This window comes from Chrysemys picta, chromosome 2, assembly GCF_011386835.1.
Source record: "Chrysemys picta bellii isolate R12L10 chromosome 2, ASM1138683v2, whole genome shotgun sequence".
NCBI classification, from domain to species: domain Eukaryota; kingdom Metazoa; phylum Chordata; order Testudines; family Emydidae; genus Chrysemys; species Chrysemys picta.
The window spans coordinates 53,696,581-53,720,649 of NC_088792.1; the positions used below are offsets into that span (position 1 = coordinate 53,696,581).

The 24,069-nt window shown below is 37.5% G+C and overlaps 1 protein-coding gene across 15 annotated transcripts in view; it reads left to right on the forward strand.

Annotated features, from left to right (window-relative positions):
- The window catches only part of PHF14 (PHD finger protein 14), a 267,127-nt gene that overhangs the window by 241,499 nt on the left and 1,559 nt on the right, over window positions 1-24,069 (forward strand). The window lies entirely within an intron of this gene.

Genomic DNA, 24,069 nt, shown 5'->3' on the forward strand with positions numbered 1-24,069 from the left:
AATGGATTCTAATTTTAGTCCAGATCTAGATTTGATTTATAGATATGACTATTTAAAAATTGTACATTGAGCATGCGCCACAGAAAATTTCCTTTAGTCTGCAGGTGCTAATACAGAGCTTGCCTTTGTGACACTTGGTTCCTGTCCCCTTTGTGCTGTGCCTCTGTAAATATCAAGGGTAATCTCATTTTATAAACCTGTTACTACTATTTATAGTTTGTTATACGTTCATAGATAATAAGACCAGAAGGGACCACTGTGATCATTTAGTCTGACTTCCTGAATAATACAGGCCATAGGACTTCCCTCATTTAATTCTTCTTTGAACAAAAGTATGTCTTTATAGAAAAACATTCAATATTTATTTAAAATATTTCAGTGATGGAGAATCTATCACAATCCTTCAGTGGTTAATTACCCTCACTGATAATAATTAGTTCCTTATTTCTAATCTGAAGTTGTCTAGTTTCAACTTCGAGCCATTCAGTTTTGTAACAGCTTTCTCTGCTAGATTGAAGATCCTCCTATTATCACATTTCCCTTCCCCATGTAGGTACTTACAGACTGTGATCATGTCACTCTTTAACCTTCTCTTTGATGAGCTAAATAGATTGAACTCCTTGAGTCTGTCACTATAAGCCATGTTTTCCAGTGCTCTCTTCATTCTTGTGGCTCTTCTCTGAGCCATCTACAATTTTTCAACATTGTCCTTGAACTATGGACACCAGTCTTTTACTTTATTGTACTTTCCTGTCAGCCCTGTTTAATATCTGTAGGCTTAGGAGAAAGGCGTGCAAAGGCTGGGGATTGAAAGCTTTCCCTGATGGATTGAGGAATTTAAGATACCAATCTCTGCAAAATTTAGATTTTGTTAAAAAAAAACATTTCCTTGTGGTTGTAGGGAGAGAGCCCTCCAAATGGGAACATAGCGTAAACTGATACTTGTTGTCCCAGAACTTGTAGACCAGAGGTCGGCAACCTATGGCACGTGTGCCAAAGGCAGCACACGAGCTGATTTTCAGTGGGACTCTGCTGCCGGCCTGGGGTTCCGGCCGCCAGCCCCGCTCAGCCTACAGCCGGCCTGGATAGACGGAACCCCGGGTCGATAGTGGGCTGAGCAGAGCCGGCGTTGGGGACACCCACTGGCAGGGGCCAGCAGACAGAACCCCACACCAGCAGTGGGCTGAGCGGTTCAGCCCACTGCCAGCCTGGGGTCCTGGCTGCTTGCCCCGCTCAGCCCATTGCCGGCCTGGATGGACAAAACCCCGGGCCAGCAGCAGGCTGAGCTGGGTCAGTGGTGGGAACCCCAGCTGCCAGGGGCCTGCGGACGGAACCCCACTGCCAGTCTGGGGTTCTGTCCACCAGCCCCTGTAAATGTAAAACGTATTACTGGCATGCAAAACCTTAAATTGCAATGAATAAATGAAGACTTGGCACACCACTTCTGAAAGGTTGCCGACCCCTATTGTAGACAATCTCAGAGTCTCTACTGTTTGTATTGTAGCCAGGTAGCAACAGAGTGAAAATACCCAGACAGAAAAGCATTGGCAATGGCATTGAGTTATTCACAGGAGAAAAACATGTAAAAAAAATTGCTGACAGAACTATGGAATACTGGAGATCTCCTCTTACACGCATACTTCCTTGCCCCCACCACCAAACCCTCCTTCCACCAATGAGAACTAGGGGGCTCTGAGACAGAGGCATAGTTCCTGGTGGAGTTCCTATCTATTCCCCGAGCATCTAAGCATACATCTACACTGCATTTCAAAACCATGGCAGCAAGTCCCTGATCCTGGGTCTGCAGTCTCAGGGTCGAGCTACAGTGTTAAAAACAGCTATGTAGACATTCAGACTCAGGTTCTGAAGCCCTTAACCTCCTCTCAGAGCCAGAGCTTGAGCTGCAGCCCAAACTCAAATGTCTACACAACGTATCTGTAGACCCTGGCTTTGAGATTCACTGCCACGGTTTTTCAAACAGACTGTAGACATACCGTAAGAAGCTCCTAAGTAGGTAAAAGCGATCATAAGCAATTTGGGGAAGGAGTCTATCTTCCTTTGTGTTTGTACAGTGTGGACCCCAGCTGGGCTGGATCTTAGAATCTTTGAACACTATTGTAAAACAAATCTTTAATAACCTAAAGGTCATGTGAACTTAAAATGCTTTCACATTCTGGCTAGCTAAAGATGGAACCCCTCCATTCCCATGCAGCATTGGTTGCAGAAGAAAACCCAGTACAAAAATCCCTCATGAGAACTGTAGGATCAAGGCCTTTTTTTTTTTTTTCTGTTCTCATACACACACACATACCTTTTTTACTATTCTGTTAAAACATATACAAAAAGCTAGCATACTAATGTTAAGGCTGAGATTTCAACCACTCAGAAGCCAGGAAATTTCAAAAAGTAATGTTCCAGTGACATATTCCATATACATAGTGTTTTCTATTTCTTTATCTGTTAAATTTAATCATTAATGAATTATAGTTTGTATTTTTATTGTATAATATGAAATATGGCAAATTTGCAAGGTATTCCAATTAATTTCACCAGACAGCCTTAACTTTGGAATTTCCACATTGTTTTTGATTAATCTCAACATTGTGTTAATATTAATTTGTTTTCTTTTAATTTAAAACATCATTTTGATTTGAAAGATTGTGTCAAAGATGTGAAAGATTGATTCTTCAGTAAGTCATGAAGTTCTTACTGCATTAATTATCAACTATATTACAATATATTTTCCACATGGTAAAGTTATAAATGCTACTAGATCTGTGGATTTAAATTTTTATTTTTAATTTCATTATTTGTATTATGATTGAACCTAGATTTCACAATCAAGTTCTGTATACACACACAACAAAAAGACAATTCTTGCCTCAGAGAGCTAATGATCAGATTTGTGTATTCAACAAACTTAATACTTTTTTTGAAATTTGCATTACTCCTTCTTGCTGCATGTTTTATAACTAGGTAGCTATAATGGCTTCTGCTTATTTCATGGAGGGAAGGAAATTGATGTGATTTTTTTTTTCCATAGTAGGTAACTTTTTTCCCCTCCTATCTTTCTCCTGTAGAAAAATTAACTATAGTAAAACTTATACCTAAATGAGAGAAATACACATATGCGCAAATTCTGGAAAGTTTGGCTGAGATGATGCTCTGGAATCTGTAATGGTCACTGTAAATATTTGGATATTGTATAATAGTACATTAGAAATAAAAACATCATTAGGGAGGGTGAATAAATCACTTGCTGAAACAAATGGGTTCCATGTCTAATTAACCAGTGAATTTAAACCTAGAAAAGTATGTAAAAGTTAAATAAGTAGAAGATTGTTTAAATAAACCTTTTCCAGTGTTAAAGTTCCTCCTTAACAGACAACATTGCTGTCAAATCATGGCAAAAGTCTGCATCAAGCAGTTCTGTCCTCCGTATGGTTGAAGTAAATACCATCAGAAATTATTGGGTTTAAACACATAACATCCCAGTGTGATCAAATTACTTCCTTTTTATTTACTCAATAACCTTAGGTATCCTCAAATTAAAAACTGGCAAATGTTTCATGCCCTTTGCTGTTCTAACATTGACACATATAACAACTATTCATCATCCCCTAATGGATCATTTTTATCAGAGTCCTGTGTCTCTTCTGTATATATGGAATAAATATTTATGTTTTCTCATTTTTCTGAACTAGAAGATACAGATAGAATAGGTTTGAAGTGTCAGCTATAATTCATTGCCAGCAAAGAAAGGCCTTATACTGATACTCTGTGGCAGGGAAAAAAAACCCTATCTAAATCATTTCAGCAGCAAGCTTATAACCAAGATAACATCAGTATTTTCCTTCTTGAAAATATATCTACCATAAATTAAAAGTGGTGTTCAGTATTTTATTAAAATGTATGTGACAATTTTAACCCCCTCTTCATCAGAAGCCTGTGTATGATTAAGAAAACCCTGTAGTGTTTAAAAGGAAGGACAAGTGAAAGTTAAAATGAGTTGCAGTGGGTTTCCTACTCATTCTGTAAAAATTGTAACTAAAAAACAAACCAAAAACTGAATTAACAGAATAAAAACAGCCAAGTATGATATTTAACAGGGATTTGAGTGCATATGTTTAGCATATTTCAAGTGAAAGGTTTGTATTACACTTTGATATACTATATGTTTATACAAGTTTGCAAGAGTATTGAAATGTATGCTTTTAAATACATTTGAAGCCTTTTTATTGACTTAGGCCCACATTTTTAAAGGTATTTAGGAATTGCCATGCTCAGCTTTGCAAAATCTAACTGATTTAAGAGTCTAAATTTTACTTTGCTGCACCTCTAATAGGTGCAGCAGGGAATCTTACCCCAAGACTGCACACCTTTATTGGTATTACATGAATGGTCATTTTAAATCAACAGGGGCAAGGTTTTCCAGGATTGAGATCTTAGTGTGCATTTAAGCAATTGTCCTGGGTTTGTTTTTTTTTACATTTATTTATTTATATTGACTTTAATAGCACTGATTGATTTATTAATATCATCACATTGATATTCATAGACATTTTTAGTTGCAGTGCAATTTTAACTATATTTTGGTAATTATACTTTTTTTAAAAGAGTGATTTGAATGTATTGTGCCCCTGGATCTATTAATAAAGAGTTGTTGGTTAGGGCAATGGCTCAACCTTTCCAGACTGCTGTACCCCTTTCAGGGTCCAATTTGTCTTGCGTACCCCAAGTTTCACCTCACCCAAAAACTACTTGCTTACAAAATCAGACATAAACATACAAAAATGTCACAGCATACTATTACTGAAAAATTGCTTACTTTCTCATTTTTACCATATAATTGTACAATAAATCAATTGGAATGTAAGTATTGTACTTACGTTTCAGTGTCTAGTATATTGAGCAATATAAACAAGTCATTGTATGAATTTTTAGTTTTTACTGATCTTGCTAGTGCTTTTTATGTAGACTGTTGTAAAACTAGGCAAATATCTAGATGAGTTGATGTGCCCCCTGGAAGACCTCTGCATACCCCCAGGGATACACGTATTCCTGGTTGATAACCACTGGGGTAGGGAACATGAAGTATTTTCTCTTTATTTCTTTTTATTGAAACAGCATTGTCAAGCTGTGTTGGTTTTTGTTTAGGAAGCCTGTTCTGGATTGCTAAATATCTTGCTGATGTTGACAGGGTGTTTAAGATGATTGCTTTTTATGTTTTTGACATTTATTCAGTGTCTTTATAACTCAGAAACCCAAGCAGTATTCTTACTTGTCATTAGTGAGTTTTATGAAATTAACCCTCTGGTATACCAGTTAAGATTTAATTTGCTAACAAGATATCTTAATCAATTTCTAAAGCATCCTACAATAATATTATATTTTAGACTGCTTAGTTATTAGAATGGTAAAACAAGAGGAGGAACATAATCAGAGATACAGCACTGTGTCTCTGTGAGTACATCTACACTGCAAAAATAAAAAACCCATGGCAGTGAGTCTCAGAGGCCATGTCATCTGACTTTGGCTCATGCTAAGGAGCTAAAAATAGCCATGTAGACGTTTCCCACTTGAGCTGGAGCCCAGGCTCTGAGACCCTCTTCCCTCGCTGGGTTTCAGAGCTCGGGCACCAGCCCAAGTGGGAATGTACACACTGCTATTTTTAGCACAAACGTGAGTCAGTTGACCCAGGCTCTGAGATGCGCTGCTGTGGGGTTTTTTTGTTTTTTGTGTTTGTTTTTAGATGTGACCTCAGACTCTTAAGTACTGATGACTGATACAAGTCTATCCAGTTGAGGAGTGCACTTGAAGCACATAATGGCTATGGGAGTCCTGTGAAAGAACAGAAAGAACAAACCTGCTGGAGCAAAGAGAAATAAAGATTCTCATATTTAGGCTGCAGATACAAGGGGGCATTTTCTTTTCGGCTCAGACAGCATGACCATGATGGCATGCCTAAACAGCTAAGGAAGGACCAGAAATTTGAAGATCTACTTCAAATGCAGATACTGTATTGGGTATGGAGTCATCGCTCATCCTTTTGGGAGTGTCAGTAAATGAGAAAGCAGGTTGTCTAAATAGTTGTTCAGTAAATAACTCAGAATGGGTTCTAATCCATTAGGTAGCCTCCGTGGTAACAGAAATTCAGCCACCTAGAAATCTGCCTGCTCACCACACAAAGAAACTTTTAAGACAAGTCTTACTTCACAAGGAAGACTGTTCATCTGCTCCTGAGAACAGATTCCTTTGCCCAGAAGGGGCTGGACCTTCTGCTAATTCTACCCTTGCTTTCTGCTTAGAGGGATGGCAGTTCAAAAGATGAGAAGAGATAAGACTCACATAATATTTTTTCTCTCATACTACTGACTAATAAAACTGTTTTTCTTAGACCTAGTGGGACTATCCTGAGAATACCCCCTACCCCAGACAAAAAGGCTAGGTCTCCTCTTTTCTATATAGGCCCACATGCATCTGACTGCCTGGGTTTTGAAAGACAACTCCTAATTAGAATGTGTTCTCCATGAGAGCAGCCAACAAACGCATTAGTAGATGAGTCCTGAAGATGACACTCAACCTTCAAGTTTAGGTCACCTGGGCAAGATTCTAAAACAGGTATGAAGCTAGAAGCCCTATCTTGTAATTCATAAATGAAACAAATGGAATTGGGATTCAAGTCCTGGACAATCTAGGCCACACTGTGTCCTTTAGCAGTGTGTTGTATGTGCCCTAGTTCATGAATCACTGGATGACCATGCACACATTTCATTGTTACTCAGTATTTAGACTTTCCACATTGTCAGTAGCATTACAATATCTTCCCCATATGGAATTTACCCCTCATCCTACAGTCCCTCAGAAGGACTCCTTTCAAACCCCAAACATCCATTCCTTCTCTACTTGTCTATCAAGACCTTTGTACTGGTTGATGAAACAAAAGTAAGTTTCAGAGTTGGTGGTGCTACCAGTGCAAGAACCCTAATATATCTCTCATAACAGCAAAATGGTTTCTTAAGCCCTAAAATTCTTCCTGACCAAAGTGAATTCCACTTCCAAGAAAGCAGTCATCCTTGTACTGTCCAAATCTTTTAATACTTAAAGGGAAACGTATAGCATAATCTGGACAGGTTCATGTAGTCCAAATGTAACTCAACCACATAGAATCAATTGGAAAAATAGCTTATTATATCATTTCATCTGAAGTGTTCAAGTCAGGGGCTCCAAGTCATCTTTGGTTAGGTAAATAAAGTGTAGTGTTGAACATATAATAAACCAGGGAATAAAAACATACACCACAAAATCTATTGCAAGATCCACGACAGAACAGGCCTCTGCTACAACAGAAGAAATATGTAAGAAGAAATTCCTTTTGAATCATTTTTCAGGAGAATGAGGGCATAGGTGATTTTATAGCTATGGGAGCACTCTTTCATGCTCTTCCTGCTTTTAATCTAAGGCTCCCAAGACAAGGCTTCCAGAGAGAGTTAGAGGAAGCCTCTCTTCCTTCCCCGGCCCCAAGAGGCAAGACCAGGGTAGGGCCTGGGCAAAGAACTTTAGCCCAGGGAGGATGAAGGACTGCATGTTATCTGGTTTGGGACTTTTTATTACCACAAAAATTGGACCGTGTCATTTTACCAGAGTGCTAGATCACTTCAAATTTTCACATCAGATACTCAGAGAAAATTGTGGAGAAACTGAGGCTCAGCTGTAGCTGACACTGACCAGGTAAGCAATTCCATAGCACTTAGCAAGAGCGCTGAACTGTCTCTGATATCCATGCAGACAAAGCAGTCAAAATATGAAGGCCTGGAGGAAAAATTACCCTCTTTCATAAACAGTTTAAAATGTTTAATAATTACAGTTGTTGCCTACATTATGTGTCCACGCTTCAGAATTAACTCAAGTGATCTACTCTCGAGTTAATTCCTTCATGTTAGCCTGTCATGAGGGGGAGAGGCCACACTATAGAGTAACAGTTGAGTGCTGGAGGGTTTCTGTGGTGTCTTGCTGGACACAGTGGTGCACAATGCAATCATATGTGGCTCTCACACTTCTAGGGGAACATCCTATGGTTCGTAGTACTTCAGTAAACTGTGCCACCCTATTAATACTTTTTAATTTTATTGTGGGAGAACTTGTCTGTGCTTTCTGGGGATCCTGGGTGAAAATGGTATGAATGGTACCATATAATGGTAGCTCATTAAATTAAACTACAGCTGGCTTGGCATGCTCCAGATTTCTGTTCGCTGCCTTTGTTCCAGTGGGTGGCAAGGCATGGCTCCAACATGGAGCAATGGCCTTTACCAAACGTTGTAACTAGTGCAACTCTCAATGTGTCAAGAAGAACAAGGTACAAGGCATGAGATGCAGTGGTGAACATTTCTTCAGAAAGCAGCAGCATGTTTTCTTAAGGAGCACACAAACTGCATGCAGAGCCGGAGGATTGGAGAGAGAGAGAGATGATGCAATTTTTAATGGGTGATAAATCCCCCTATTGTCACTGGTGGTTCTGGACCAGGCCCAGTGGCACTGAGTGAATTACTTCCTGGATGGGATTTCTAACACAATCCATTTCTATTCATCCTCTTTCAGTATCTCTCTTTAGATTTTGGTGTATATTCATGTGGAAATTGGATTAAATGGGACCAAGCATGAAGTCATTTTACCCAGGCAAACTGAGTTTTAGTGCCAAATTTCTTCTGAAAGGCTACAGTGAAGAGATTCCAGGTCTTTCTCCTAACACGCAGAGAACCCATGGGCCTTGGAGTTTAACCTTTCCTTGTACAGTTACTGGAGTTCTTTGAGATGTGTGGTCCCTATCTGTAGTCCACTACCTGTCCTCCTTCCTCTCTTCTTTGGATCTGTATCCTAAAGATTATTCACTATAGAGATGTAACTGGATAAGCGGGTGATCTGTACCGCCCCTTATGTCCTTGCTTTGAGTTTGAGGAGGAGAAGGGCGCAGACCAACAGACACTGCTAATGAACAGTTCTCTAGTCTCAGGCCTATGAAGTGCAAGCGCATCTCAAGTAGGATACAGATGGGGCCACACATCTTGAAGAATTGCAGTTTCTGTGCAAGGTAAGTAACTGCTCTTTGCCACTCTAAGTCAGATTACTTCTGCACCTACGTTGCCTTCTAATAGTTCATGGAGCAGTTGTCCAGCTAAAGGAGCTACTAAATGGGAATCAGGCTTCTTGCAACTGGAAATGACTCCTTTGCCTATTTTATAGCTTGTGGTATATTTTATTATATCATGTACCATAAAACACCTGTTTTCAATTGTTAATTTAGGGGTGGGGGGGATTGATGCTTCAAAATTTAGAGCTGTACAATTTCTTGCAATAACTGCATTCATTGTATCTTTTCTTTTGCTGGGCTGAGGTGGAACAGGTGATTCTCTGCACTGAAAGTTAATGCTTTTAAAGCTTTCTGTACTTTCTGAATATAGCAATACTTATATAAAGCTTTTCATCCATGAAGCTTTTTACGAGAGTAGGTAAGCATTATTATCCATTCTTACCAGATAGGATAACTGAAGCAGTGAGTTTCTCTTTTCCAAAGCCAAAGAGATGATCGGTAGCAGGCCAATATCAAAGCTGAGATCAGAACTCAGAAGTTCCTTATCCAAATTCTGTGCTCAGACCACACCTCTTTCTGCACACAGTTATTTCAGTTATTTGTTTTAGCCCACTATGGGCTACTGGCACTTTTTTAGACTATAAACCATTATTGTGTCACCTCTTCTCAACTCAGCTAACAGTGCCAACTGCATCTGCCCATTTGTCAGGTTCTCACACTAAAGTTTCCGTGCTCTCCTCCACCCTGTCCTTTATGCATGGAATGTCCTCCTTGATCTGATCCATAAAGCCACTGTCCTTTCCTCCTTCACATCCCTTCTCTGAAACCAGCTCTGCAGTGAATTGACCAGCTGATAATGGATAGGTTGAAGGGCTGTCAGGCATGGTCAGGATTTAGAGTGTATCTATAAAGAGGTATCTAATGTGTATATGTAAAAATGCTTTACTTATTTTGATGCTATCCCATTTCCAACCCATGATATATCACCTGTCTGGGTCCATGAAAAAAAGTTGTTAACAAGATGTGTGTCCCTCATTACCCTCATCGCTTTGCTTTTATGTTATTTCTCCCTTCCCCATCCCACCCCCTCACATAGTGTCTTTTTTCTGATTAGACTGTAATCTTTTCAGGACAAGCCTATCTTTTACGATGTGTTTGCACAATGCCTGATGCAACGGTGGCCTGTCCTCTGGCTCAGGCCTTATGGCAATCGATACAAATCAATATGGACTCCAGATGCTGCAGATCTCCCCCAAAGTTTTCATCATAATCCATTCTCAATTGACACACTGATCAATAATTAAATGTTAGAGGTATATATATGCATTACATGGTCATGGAAAGAGGCAGAACTACTCAATGTAATCTCAACACAGAGATTTGGAAAATATTTCACTGTATTTGGATTTAGAACCCATGTATTTGGAGCCCATTATTTTTTTTAACAGTTTGCTGTGGCTTCATGCAACACCAGTGGCTGGTGGGAGTTAAATCTCATCACAGTACTGGAAATTTACAAAATGGGACATGTAGGTCTTGGAGGAGGCTAGAGACTTTGCAAGGTTCAGGTCTCGCCTAGTTTTTCTGTCAGTTGAGGGAATTGGAGAGAGAATAGCCTACAAACTTCACAGTTTTTCCCTTTTTTAGAAATATCATTCCAAATGTTTTATTTTCTTGAAATTGTGTGAACTGAAAATATCTTAGCCCAGCTGTAGTCACAATGATTAATGTGTCACTGTGGATGTGTCAGTTAAGTGTGTGAAGAGAGCACCACAGGGCTATGGAAATTAGCAGTTCATTGTAGAGAGACTAAAATTCAGCTTGAAACAATATGTATTAACATACAGTATTTGCTGCTTTTCATCATAATCAGATGTTTTAAATTATTATTTTACTTTTAAGCAACCACTATCATTACATGTTTGTTGCTAAATTTAAATATGGTATTAAACAAATGGAAAAGCTACAGTAGCAAGTAAAATGCTTACGCATTTCTTGTTTTATTATACTGACTGAGATATGAATATGTGAAAAAGAAATACAGGTAACATAGGTTCCATCAGATACAAGTAACAAATGTACAGCATATCAATGACAGAAACTGAATATTTGCCACAGCAAAATGCAAATCTTTTTTTCCCCATAGGATTATAGATCTTTCCACTCAATTTTCTATTCTGTGATCTTAAGCAAGAAATGAATGGATGCAAATTCATTTAAACTGTCAGTTAAAGAAGGGAACAACCAAAAAAAAAAAAAAAAAAGAAATACCCCCTCATTTTTGGAATCTTCATATCAGATTCCCTGAGCTTATATATGCAAAATGAGAAAAGCCAATGACAAAAAAATAGATGGTGACTAAGTAAATTGAGTAAGTGGGCATCATGCTCAGATATGCTATGGTGTTTATAATAAAAATATATTAATTTAGCAAGTTTAACATTGTAGGAAAACGTTGAGGAAAATGATAGATTATGTGAAACAAAATGTAGTCAGGAAAAATAATGCTCACTTGTATGAAAGATCTTATAAAACATAGTTCTGTTAAGTACCCACAGGATAAAACCACATCCATGGCCATGAATCCATTCAAGATAAATATTGAGCTCAGTTAGGACCCAATCCTGCAGATACTCATATGAACAACTTTTCTCAAGTGAGTAGTACCAGAGTTAAATGGAACCACTTTGTGCTGATTTCATTTGAGTTCAGTTGGACCACTTATGTTTCTAAAGTTATATGTGTGTTTGCATGATGTTGCCCTTAATACATTGTGTAGAGTAATGGCATTGAGATATTGCAATATGTAAGGCAAAAACATCTTTTGAGTGAATAGATTTTGAAGGAATGGAAATGATCAAGTTGCATGAAGAGTTTTCCTTAATGATGTTAAATGGCTGCAACAGCTTAGGGAATAGTAGGTAAATAGTGATTTATAATATGGGCTCTGTAATGGGCTGTACTGCCATAAAAAAGCAGAACTCTAATTAATTATAGTCAAATTGTGCCTAGTTTTAGGGGTTTTTTTCATTGTTGCCTTACTGTAATTGAATCACATCTAAGCGTTTTTCCCCCTAAGTCTTTTAACAAGGTTTTGTATGTGTGTGCTGATCTCAGACTGCTAGACACCTTTGATCCAGTATTGTGGAAGAACAGTCTCTAGATTTATCAAAGAGAGATGCATAGAAACATAGGTTAGGAGCCCTCTTCATCATAGATGTCTAGACTAGGGCAAGGTCTGCCTTTGGATTTGATTTGACATTTTGACAGGTGACTTGTCTTTTTCCAGATTAACTAGAAAATGTTGACTGACAGATATTTTTTTGTGTGAAGGTTAACTGAATATTTTGAGGCATATGTTACTCTTACAAATTTCCCCTAAGTAAATTTTACTTATAATAGTGCTTAAATGAATGGGTATTATATTGTTTGCAGTAGGCACACAATTATTTTGGTATAATATAAAAATGTATTTAATATTCATGAATATTAAAGATATTTTATTCTTTATTCTTTTTGTGGTGCAGGAAGTAATAGTACAATGCTTAACCAATGTATGCATTGAAGATTTGTCCGTTTTTTAAACAAAGCATAGAACTACAGTAAGACTTAGCTACGTGTAATTGCTAGTCTCACAAATAAATTCACTCCGCAAACCTACCCAAGGAATACAATGGTGACACACAAAAATTCTAGATATCAAAACACAGAGGGCTGGAAGGGAGATTGAGGTGAATTTATTATATTTGAATACATATTGCTTTCATTCTTAAATTTTCAAGTTGATTAATAGTTGAGCTTTGGTACATTAAATTTAATAGTTGACACAAACTTCTCTATTTATTTACTACTCATATGGGCCTTGACCCCGCAAACACCAGGCTATATGCATTACTTTCAAGTAAAGTAATAGAATAAAAAAAATGAAAGCCATATTAATATGGGGGGAATAGGTGCTAGGACTAGGGGTGCTGCCCCACCCCCTGCCTTGAAGTGGTTTACATCATATACAGGGTTTACAGTTTGGTACAGTGGCTCTCAACATCCCTTTGAGGGGGGGAGGAAACCACAACCCTCACCTCTTAAACAACTCAACACCAAATCCATAGCCTCGCTACTCAGTTTATAGATTCCAGGACCAGAAGGGACTATTGTGATCATCTAGTCTGATTACCTGTACAACACAGGCCTTAGAACTTCCCCTAAATAATTCCCAGAGCATATCTTTTTGAAAAACATTGATAGTGATGGAGAATCTACCGCGACCTTTGATAAATTGTTCCAGTGGTTAATTTACCCTCACTGTCAAAAATTTACTCCTTATTTCCATCCACACAGCTGAGTTGTTGTATTCCTGATCCATTCAGTCCAACAAACTTAATAGGTCCATGTTAGCTGGATGTGGGAAAAGTCCTGGTGATTGATTGCCATAATAGTCTTTAAGGAAATTTGTGGACAGCTTTTGAGGAAATCGTACGAAAGATTCCTTTGGAGGGGAAGAATGAATAAAGAGTAAGAGGGTGGGGATTATAGTATTATAGATTTACTTCAATTCCAGAAATAGATTATGGGGACAAAAATTTCAAAGGCTATAATATTTTGTTAAGTTGGACAATGGTAGAAATGTCTCATATAACATTTATGGTAGGATAGTGCCATAGTTTTTTCCCTCACACAAAAGAATATTTTTAACAGAAATATCTGGATAAGAATTAAGGCATCACCACTATATGGAAAAATGTGCATAGGAAACTATAAGTTTCAACACAGACATTCATACTACTCATTGGTGGGTGAAGGGTTTGCACTCCTGAGAATCCGGAATTTGGTCCCCTAAGGCAATAGATGGATCCACGCAGAACTGAAGGTAGCTGTAAAGTCCCTGTACCTTTCTGTAAGTGCCCCATTAGCCTGGCCGCTCTCTGGCAGCAAGTTCCATTGCCTGACTCCCTTCCCCTCAGAGTCTCAGTGGCAACCACTGAGGAGAGGCTACAGGAGGTAATGCTGATTGTAGCAGAATTATCACCCAACTGGATGTACAGACCTACTGCTCACCCTAATCCTGCCAAAGAACCCACAGAGCCTGGACCCTGTACACCTTCAGTGGAGAAGCTTCTGTGATGTCCCGGGAAGATGGGAGCATGCTGCAGATTTCAGCTGTTTTGGCTTCCTTCCATTCATGGAAGCAGAGAAAAGGGTGTGGCCCTAATTTAGTGTTAATGTTCTTATTTCATGTATATAAATTACTTCCAGTTTACTATATTCCAGTAGGACATATGAGTTAACATACATATGAGTTAACATAATCTTTATTTAGGCAACATGTTTGTCTAACCTTCATTTACTTAGGGCTAGTTCAGCAAACTAAGTAAAGGCTCTTCCATATTGATGTGTGCGTGTTGATTGAACCCCTCATTTCTTTTCATTGTAATTAATAAATCTGTGAAAGCAAGAAGGATATCTTACAGCAAACAAATCTTATCACTTTACCTAGGGCTATATATTTGCTTATAGCTTTGAAATAAAGCCTATCAAAGCACTATAGGAATAAGTAAAATATTATAGCACATAACTTTACATTCATATGAATTAAATGTGATTTTGTGCCTCAATAGATATTTAAGCTTATGTTGTATACATAAACCTGTTACATGAACTGTAATTTCCTCTGCTCATTAATTGCAGCAGTAACTGTACTAAAGGGCTTGTTTTTTTTAATTTGTTACATAATTGAGCATTGCCACATACCTTCTAAAATAAGCTTCTAGACAGACATGCAGCTGATTTTTAACACATAGCAAAATTAAACTACATAGATCAGAACAGAGTCCTAAATGTGTAAAATAGTCATCCTGTGACTCAAACAAAAAAAAAGCATTCCTGGGACTTTAAGGACACAGAAACACAAGTGGAATTTCAACTAGAATATGGATTTTCCAGGCTTCCTCATGGATTCAAGCAAGACCCCTAATGTTACCTTAAAGTTGAAAGTGAGCCTTTAAAAAAAAAAAAAAAAACTATTTCAGATCTCAGTTCAGAACACACTCACATGCTTAATTGGAACATGAATAGTCCCATTGAAATTAAGGTTCTGCCTTTCCCTTGTAAGACCTGATGATCAATAATAATGAACAGGTGTCTGTCTAATATTTGTATTAGACCCAGAGACCCCAATAAGAGCAGGATGATAGCCCCGCATTAACACAGAGGCAGACATGCTCCTTGCCCCAAAGACCATTATAATAAAAGAAAAATTAAATGTAAACTATTTGTAATAGTGTATTATATACATTTAAATATAAAGTAGTGTATTTGACATCTTATATTCACATGTATTTGATACCAGGAAATTTTGTAGGCAGACCCTTGAACTCAAATGGATAATAGGAGGTTTCTTCCTAAATATAAGGTATTTGTAGTTTTAAGTCTACACATGAAAGTCCAAATTCTGACTCCCTGGAAGCTCTCAGATGTTGCAAAAGTACATCCACATTCTGATTGCCAATGTTCCGTCCTCCGCCCCCACATTAAAACCATGAATAATTTCTGTGGGACATGGAAGGTTTTCGTAGTTTTCATTGCTAGCTTAGGGATATACATGCATAAAGATGTGGGTTAGTCCATGCCCTAGAATACTTCTTTGGGACCTGATCCATTGCACATTGAAATTCGTGAAACAACTCTCATTGACTTCAGTGGGCATATTTGACCCTTACAGCTCATGTTGCAGATGGCATACAAGGTGGCTTCCCCATGGGTTATGATGAGGAAACTAGAGCAGGAGTGAAAAAACATCTAGAGGGTTTTTGCACTGGGTAGCCAGAATTTGGCCTCTCCTCTCACAACTGATTTGTAAGTGTAACTTTTAGCCAAAGGAGTATTAATGCTGCCAGTAATAAGAAGACATAAAATACTCAGATCGGTACAATATATAATAAATCTGTAATTCCGCTGGCGTTTCTGATAACCTCATAAATCACAAGAGCAAAGCTAGATTGGTTTGTTCATGTCATAATGAGAGAATGACAGCCATTATTTATGTGGGCAGGAGTTGCATGTAATACATGTTTAAAAAAAAAAAAAGAAAAATCTGTTCCTTCAGTCTGTCTTGTCTTCCTCCTCTTATCCTTCTCTGTAGTATAGACTTTGAATGTTCCTATATCTTTTCCACTCCCTCTAACACCACATTCTTCATTACCAGGTTGATTTAAAAATACATACATTCCAAAAGATAAAGAGTCTTTTATTGTGTAGTTTTCTGACATCACCAGGTTGCTGTATTCACCACATAGAAGGATCCCATATTTTAGAGTAAGAGAGGAGGGGGAAAATGGGAAAAAATCTCTCTTCACTAGTTCATGTATTGTTAGCTGCCACATTTACTGCACACATTTCAGCTGGGTTTGCTAAGAGTTCCCAAATTACTTTAAATTCATAATCCAGTTTTAGATTTTTTTTCTAATTAAATATGCATTTTCTCCTGTCACAAGGAAAACTTTGGTTCTGCTTTTTACAATAATTTAATTAAGCATTTCCTGTATGTTCATTTCAGAATTTATCATGGCCCACTAAAGTCGGAATTCAGTGTATAACGGTAGATTAATTGCCCTTTGTATTAAATGAAATAAGAATCCCAGATATGCAGAGTCATGAAATTTAATTGTGTTCCTCGATTGCTTATTCAGTGCATTGGAAAACTGAATCAAGAAATACAGAAGAAAAGGGCCAAAGGTTGTTAAATGTAGCGCATAACACGGATTTTGAACTTTACTTAATGAACCGAGTGTTTATTACTATGAAATAAATGCACCATTTAAAGAATTATGGTGGAATTGTAAAACATTAAAACTCTAATTAATTTTGGTCAGAAGCATGCAGTGCACTCATTTTACCTAAAACATTTTCATTATGGTCAATATTTTTTCAGTTATTGAGATAAATGTATTATGCAGTGGTATTATGTTAAGTTTCTCTTGCAGTTTAAAACATTCACTTCAGTGGTATTTAAGGTGATTCTTTTGTGTGTCTTAGGTCTAAAAAATTCTTGCCCATAGTTTGGGGAAGTATTTTATATTATGTATCTACATATGCTTTGCTATTTAATGTCATTAAGTATTTTGAGGAGAATTAAAATAGTGTTGAGACCTCTTGCTAAAAGACTGTATATTGAGGCTTATTTAGGAAAGTAATTAAAAAAGCATGAACATTTGGAAAGAACTTCTTAAGGATTTTATTTAAATGGGACCTTTTAAAAAAATGGAATTGGTGAAAATAAAATATTAACTCTTCAGTGTAAGGATTTAGCAGCTTTCTGTCCTTGTACACCAGATATCTGCACTTGCTCTTAACATCAAGAATATAGGCAAAAAAAGCAAATGTACAATGTAGATTAAGAGAATTTAATTGGAATAACTAAGGATTGAAAGTACTGTACTTTTGAGAAATAGTTTTAACACATGCATTGTTAGTCTATGGATGGTTATTCTTTAGTTAGCAATGTAATGTTCAGGTAATATAGAAATTGAAGCTCCTTTGACCATGTTTTCTACTTCATAAAAAATCTACTGACAATATCACATTAATATAAAAATATTATTTCTTTATGTGTATAGCTGCATGTGTGAGTGTGAAACTGAATGGTTAGAAGATGGCTTTTTGCAAGTATCATACTCATAATAGTGCCAAATTCTTGCTTGGAAGTTAAAATAAGTACACACTCTGAGACTTAAGAGAAAATTAATGGAGCCTACCTTTGTACACAGACAGGGCAATGCTTCTTAAGTCATTTTGCATTTATTTAATAGTTGTCTTTTAGATCCATAACACTATATAAGCATTTGTTCATAAGGTTTAAAGTATGTAAATCTAATGCTTTCAAAAGTTAAGACAGACTCAGATGGCTAAAGAACAAACATTTTCTTAGTATTTTCTACAAATTAAAATCAGCTGAACTTGTAAGACAACTGTTTGGTTCCAAGCACCACCTGCCCATCTGAAAATACCAACTGCAGTGGCAGTCAGCCAAAGGGGCCACTGAATGGAATGGCTGCCTCATAAGAAGAGGGAGAAACAGATGGAGGGTTTGAAAGCTGGCATAAAATCCTAGTGCTATAGTGAGAATTAAGTGAAATTTGGCTGTAAGGAATCTTGCAATGGCACATTTATCCCTTTAATCAAAATTAGAAGCAAGTCGATGGAAAATACGGAACACTGACAAACTATTTTAAATACTTAAATTTCTTGTACCACTGTAAGTTAAAGGGGTTTGTTTTGACATAAACATGCAGCTGCTTGTAAATCTTAAATAAGCTCTTTGTTAGAAAAATAATTCTCTTGATCTTCTATTGCCACCTAGAGTACGATGCTATTTACTACATAATTTAGGTACTCCTTTTGAAACAATATTCATCATCACTTTAGCTTTGCTTTTTTTACTGAACAAAATGAGGGCAGGGAACTGCAACCAGTTAATTGATGTCATGTTTGCTTACATTAAAATGGTTAGTTCATTCATAGCTTCCATTATATCAGATCTGCAAAGATTTTGTTGTAGGAAATTGGTGGGGTTTGACAGTAAGAATTAATGGAGATGTACGTTAAAAGGTAAGACTGTCAGCTTTCCAGTGATCCCAGCGGGTGCATTTTCTTGATGGCTGCTTCAGAATACTTCATGAAGCAAATGTCAAACTTGTCGAGGCTGTCACTATGAAAATGATCCATGTAGCAAGGGTCTCCTTTCCTTGGGAAACAAACAGCTGCCTTATCACTGCATAGCTGCAGTGACAAACCTGCCATCTATCATAAGAAATTTATATTTGTGTCTAATATCCACTGGTAAAGAACTATTCTAGTAATATTCCATATGCCTGTACTACCCTTCTTTATAAGATCTGTCAGTTATACTTTTTGAGGAGATAACAGGTTTTGGAAGAAAAATAGCTTGTGATTGTCTTTGCTGGCTTACTAGTTAGATTAATTTATCTCTGAATCTGTAGCCACTTTCCTCCAAATTTGGCCATTTATGCTGAAAACAGATAGGAATTTAACACCAAAAGAAAAACCACAGCAGCTTCTGAAATCCCTTCCTGATGAGGTATGTGAGAATGTTTACAGATAGATTTTTACCTTCATCTCAGTGATGTTTTGATTACCAGAGTCTGTGTGATGTAATCGGTAAAATATCTGCCTTCTACCTCAGACTTTAATGATACAAATATTATAGCTCAGATCTTAGTAAAGGAATGTTCTCAGATAGCAATTCTTTTCAGAGCAAAATGACTACTAAACCTTAAGTGCTCCAGTAAAAACAAAGAAAGTGGGAAAGTTAAGTGGAAAGGGAAACAAAAGATTTTAAGTACCATTCAATGTGGCTTATGCATACAGTATATGTAGATACTTCTATAGGGCTAGTGTTAATGAGTAGCCATACTTATTTAATTGAACTGTTGGGTCAAAATAATAGAAGTAGGTAGTGTTATGTGCAAGCTGGAAAAGGGTTGCATGCTTCAGTGCATTGAGATGGGCACTTATCAATACCTTGTAGTGAATTTCAGAGGTCACTCAGAAGGTGTTGCTTTGACAAACTTAAAACTCAAGGCCATTCCCTATTTTAGGCCTTAGTGCCACTCAACTCTCAGTGCAGCAGTGTCTTGCAACAGGGATAGCAAAGATAAGTTCCCAAGGACCTCATCTGCATCAAGTCCCTTCACTGATTATCTTCAGTGTACACCAATGTGTAAAGCTGCTTTGGTTCTGCTGAGATGGCCTATTCCACCCCTACTCCAGTGGTGAGTCACCCCAGACTGCCTGTATTAGCATGTTGATCAGGAAGGGCATATTTTGATTGAGCTTCACAATGCTCCGATGGTGCACTTATGACCGCCATAAGATCCAGGTCAGATGAACTGTCAGGATGAACAGCTCCCTCCAAGATGTTACATTTTTCATTCTTTTGGAGAATATACCAGGATTATTTTCCTTGCTCTTGAATAGAGTAAGTAATCTTTTTCTGTTAGGTTTCTAGCCACTAATTAGTCAATTTTCAATACTTTTTGGTTGTTAAAGTTGGAAGTATTCTATATTTTTGATATCTTTGGAGTCTAATTGTAGTGGCCACCCTAACACCCTTACTAGTGCTGAATAGTATCTTAATTCACAAATCATGGTACTTCTTCCGCAGTCAAGTTCAAGAATATGCCTTTCCACAATTAAGCTTTTAGACATTCTTTGTTGTACTATTGTATTGTAGGTCAGGTCCTACTTCTCCCCTTGTTGGGATGTCCATAATATTATACTAATAGCTACCTGTTTGGCTTTTAATCTATCTTAAATTTTGTGCATCACAAAATTGGTATCTTTATCCTATTAGATGTTTCTGTGTAGTAGAGGGTATTTAGATGTCTGTCTCTCCTTCTTGATACATAACAAGACACATTCTTCACTATTCTTTGTCATGAAACTGTAGGTTTAGAGTTTTCATATTTTTCTTACATATGACATATATCGAAGGCAAATTATAGGTATGCTTTAGAGCACAAATCTATATCATTGTGTCTCATAGCACACTGAATAGAGGATGTAGTATGGTATGTTTTATATATAGAATTGTCTCTAATTTCCTGTGGAGTTAGTAACTGATTCATTTTTTTTGCTTCGAGACTTCAGATAGCCAGCTAATGGGAATGTAAAGAAAGTGACATGTTTTTGAGTGAAAGGATAAAAAAGGAACACTCAAAAGTCTGTTTGGTGTTCTTTCTTATATACGAACTACAGCTTTTTCTTACCCTCACCCTTTCCTGTAAAGGGACTCAAGGCCAGATGACATGAATTTTATGAGAGTTCATTTTGCTTTTATTTTTATACATGCTCATATGTGTTTAGGAAAGAAGTCATCCTTTAAGCTTTGTATTTTCTAGCAGGTGGATCTCTCATAAATAGCAGCTTTGTAGAAGTGAAAATAACATACTGGTACCTATAGTTCTCCAAGGATAGTGGTTGTAATGCAATTTCTCACCAACTCTGTCTGCCCCATTTTCCCTGTCACTTTTCTTTGGTCTAAAGGATAGTTTTGGGTATGACATGCTGCCTCTGCCCCCAATTTGCATGGCCATACCTCCTCCTCTCTCTCCCCCTTTCTCAACTTTTAAAATATGGATTTTAGGCCCCTTTTTTAAATTTCTTGGGCCCAGTTTACCAGTGTGAGCCATCAGATCCCAGTTACTGTGTGTAGACAGAGGGGTTTGATCTGTTATCACAACCATAAAAGAACAGCAATTACAGACAAGTAATCTTAATTTATTCCAATGTGAAAGTAATATTAGGGCTGTTAAATGTAAATATGCTTCATATATTTTGGGGCTGTTAACTTAAATTACCATTAAACTCATAATACTTGTGCTCTGCATTAGCTCCCAAGTTCATTTATTACTGCAATTCAGGATGTTGGTTACCATATGAACCACACTATAAAGCCTGGGATGACCTGGAAGACCTGGCCATCTGAGATGTCCTTGTAGCAATTGCAGTGAGACAGATAGAAGTCACTGTCTGTCCCTGAAGTGGAACTCCTAGGTGTGGGTGGGATTACAATCTTGGAACAGGATGTTAGCTCTAGAACTATTTCCCTGGTACAATCCACCAGAGCCTGTGTTAAAGGATATTTTTCAGAGACTATTGCAAAACATTTCTTTGCACTGGCTTTTTCAAAATTTGGACCTGTGGTTATCAGTAGGTGAAAACGGTAGAAACTAGGGTGAATTTTTCCTCATTTTTACATATGAACCCAAATATGAGAATATTTCATCTCAAGCTTTTCTAAAGCCTGTACCGTTTAAAAATCTATTAGAATATACTAGGCTATAAGCAGGATGGTTAAAATAAGCAAAAGGAAAAGAGTGGAAATGTGAATCACTAATGGTAGTTGTGAGGATGAATTTTGTGATGGCAGAGCATTTGTCCATTGGAAACTAGAATGTGGCCATTTACCAGAAACCACTAAATAGCCACCAATGGTATTAACGTTGTCTGCCAACCTGGACTGGTTTTGAATTGTTAACTTAAAAATAAAAGCCTTTTTATTGGGTAATTATTGTTCCCATCTAAGATTTGTCCTTCAAAAATGCCTCTTTGCTGTCTCTTATAAGAAAACCTAGTCTTGCTGGTGTAGAACAGTTGGTCTGTTCCAATTGTGGGTGAATTACCCTCCTATATATGCACTCCATATAGTGTGGGTTCCTTAATGATGAGAAGCTGTATAACTGTAGGTGGTAATTAGTAAAGCAAATACATTAAACATGTTTAGTCTTCAGTCTATTCAGCATCATTCCTTGATAATTAGGCTAAATAGTCCACTTAGCTGAAAATTCAAACATTGTGAATGACTTTGGAAACCACAACCAGTTAAATACTCTGTATATAATAAGAAATCTTCCTGAAGTACAAGAAATCGTGTTTTCAAAAATTGCATGGAAACTATAGTTTTACTGTAATAGCCAGTTAACAAACTGAAGGGATAGTGGGACCTGCTAGGTCAGGGGATTGTTAATATATTTGGAATGCTGGTCCAGATCCATCCCAAGTAACCTGGCAATCACATTTAACTTCCAAATTAATAGGAATGCATATCACAAAAATTGCTATCGCAGCTGACATTAATTAGCACCCATGTCAGTCTCAGCAGAGAGGCCATGGACTGAATGAATATAGAATTAACTACCTTCTAGAGGTGGTCCCTCTAGGTTAAAGTTAAAGCACTTGGTAGAGCAGTAAAGGGGAGCTGGCACAAAGACGCTTAATTTGTTCCAGTGATGCTAAAAACTCACTAAAAATTCATATAATTTTTACCACACTTGCACAAAGTGAAATTTTCACAACTTCTTGTTTGCCCCAGGAGAGAATAGGAGCACTGCCGAAGGCAGCACGTGAGCTGATTTTCAGTGGCACTCACACTGCCTGTCCTGGCCACCAGTCCAGGCGGCTCTGCATTTTAGTTTAATTTTAAAAACCTTATTTACTTTACATACAACAATAGCTTAGTTATATATTAGAAAGAGACCCTCTAAAAACGTTAAAATATATTACTGGCACACGAAACCTTAAATTAGAGTGAATAAATGAAGACTCGGCACACCACTTCTGAAAGGTTGCCAACCCCTGTGCTACACCAAGAGTTGATCCTCACACAGCACTATGTTCTCCAAACTATTTGGTGTTGTGTTTCAGGGCTGGAGAGAATGAGTTGTGACATTTTAATCAAATCACAATTTGTCCTTAAATCTGTATATATTTAGCAATTACATAAAAAAGAATATGCAAAATGTATTTGGTAGCTTTTTGGGGATTCTTGGTTAGGCTGCACCTCAATTGCCTGGGCTGACGAGGTGCCTCTGAGTTCAGTACACATCCCTTCTCAGCAATATCTATATGAGACTTCTAAGAACATAAGAATGGCCATACTGGGTCAGATCAAAGGTCTGTCTAGCCCAGTATCTTTCCAACAGTGGCCAATGGCAGGCGCCCCAGAGGGGATGAATAGAACAGGTAATCATTAGGTGATCCATCCCCTGTCGCCAATTCGCAGCTTCTGGCAAAACAAAGGCTAGGGACACTATCCCTGCCCATCCTGGCTAATAGCCATTGATGGACCTATTCTCCATGAACTTATCTAGTTCTTTTTTGAACCCTGTTATAGTCTTGGCCTTCACAACATCTTCTGGGAAGGAGTTCCACAGGTTGACTGTGTGTTGTGTGAAAAATCTCATGGTGCCTCAATCTCAGAGAAATTGAGGCACCCTGGGCTCTATTCCCATCATGATGGAAATTACTCAGCAAAAATAGCTCATGAAAGTGAATGTATTTGCATTTGGCCCTTAGTGAGCAATGTAAATCAAAATGTTTCTTTCAAGGTGTGTGCGCGGGGGGGGGGATTTATATGCAGAATGTATTATGTACTTTCTAAACAACAGCTAACTCTGCAAATATAT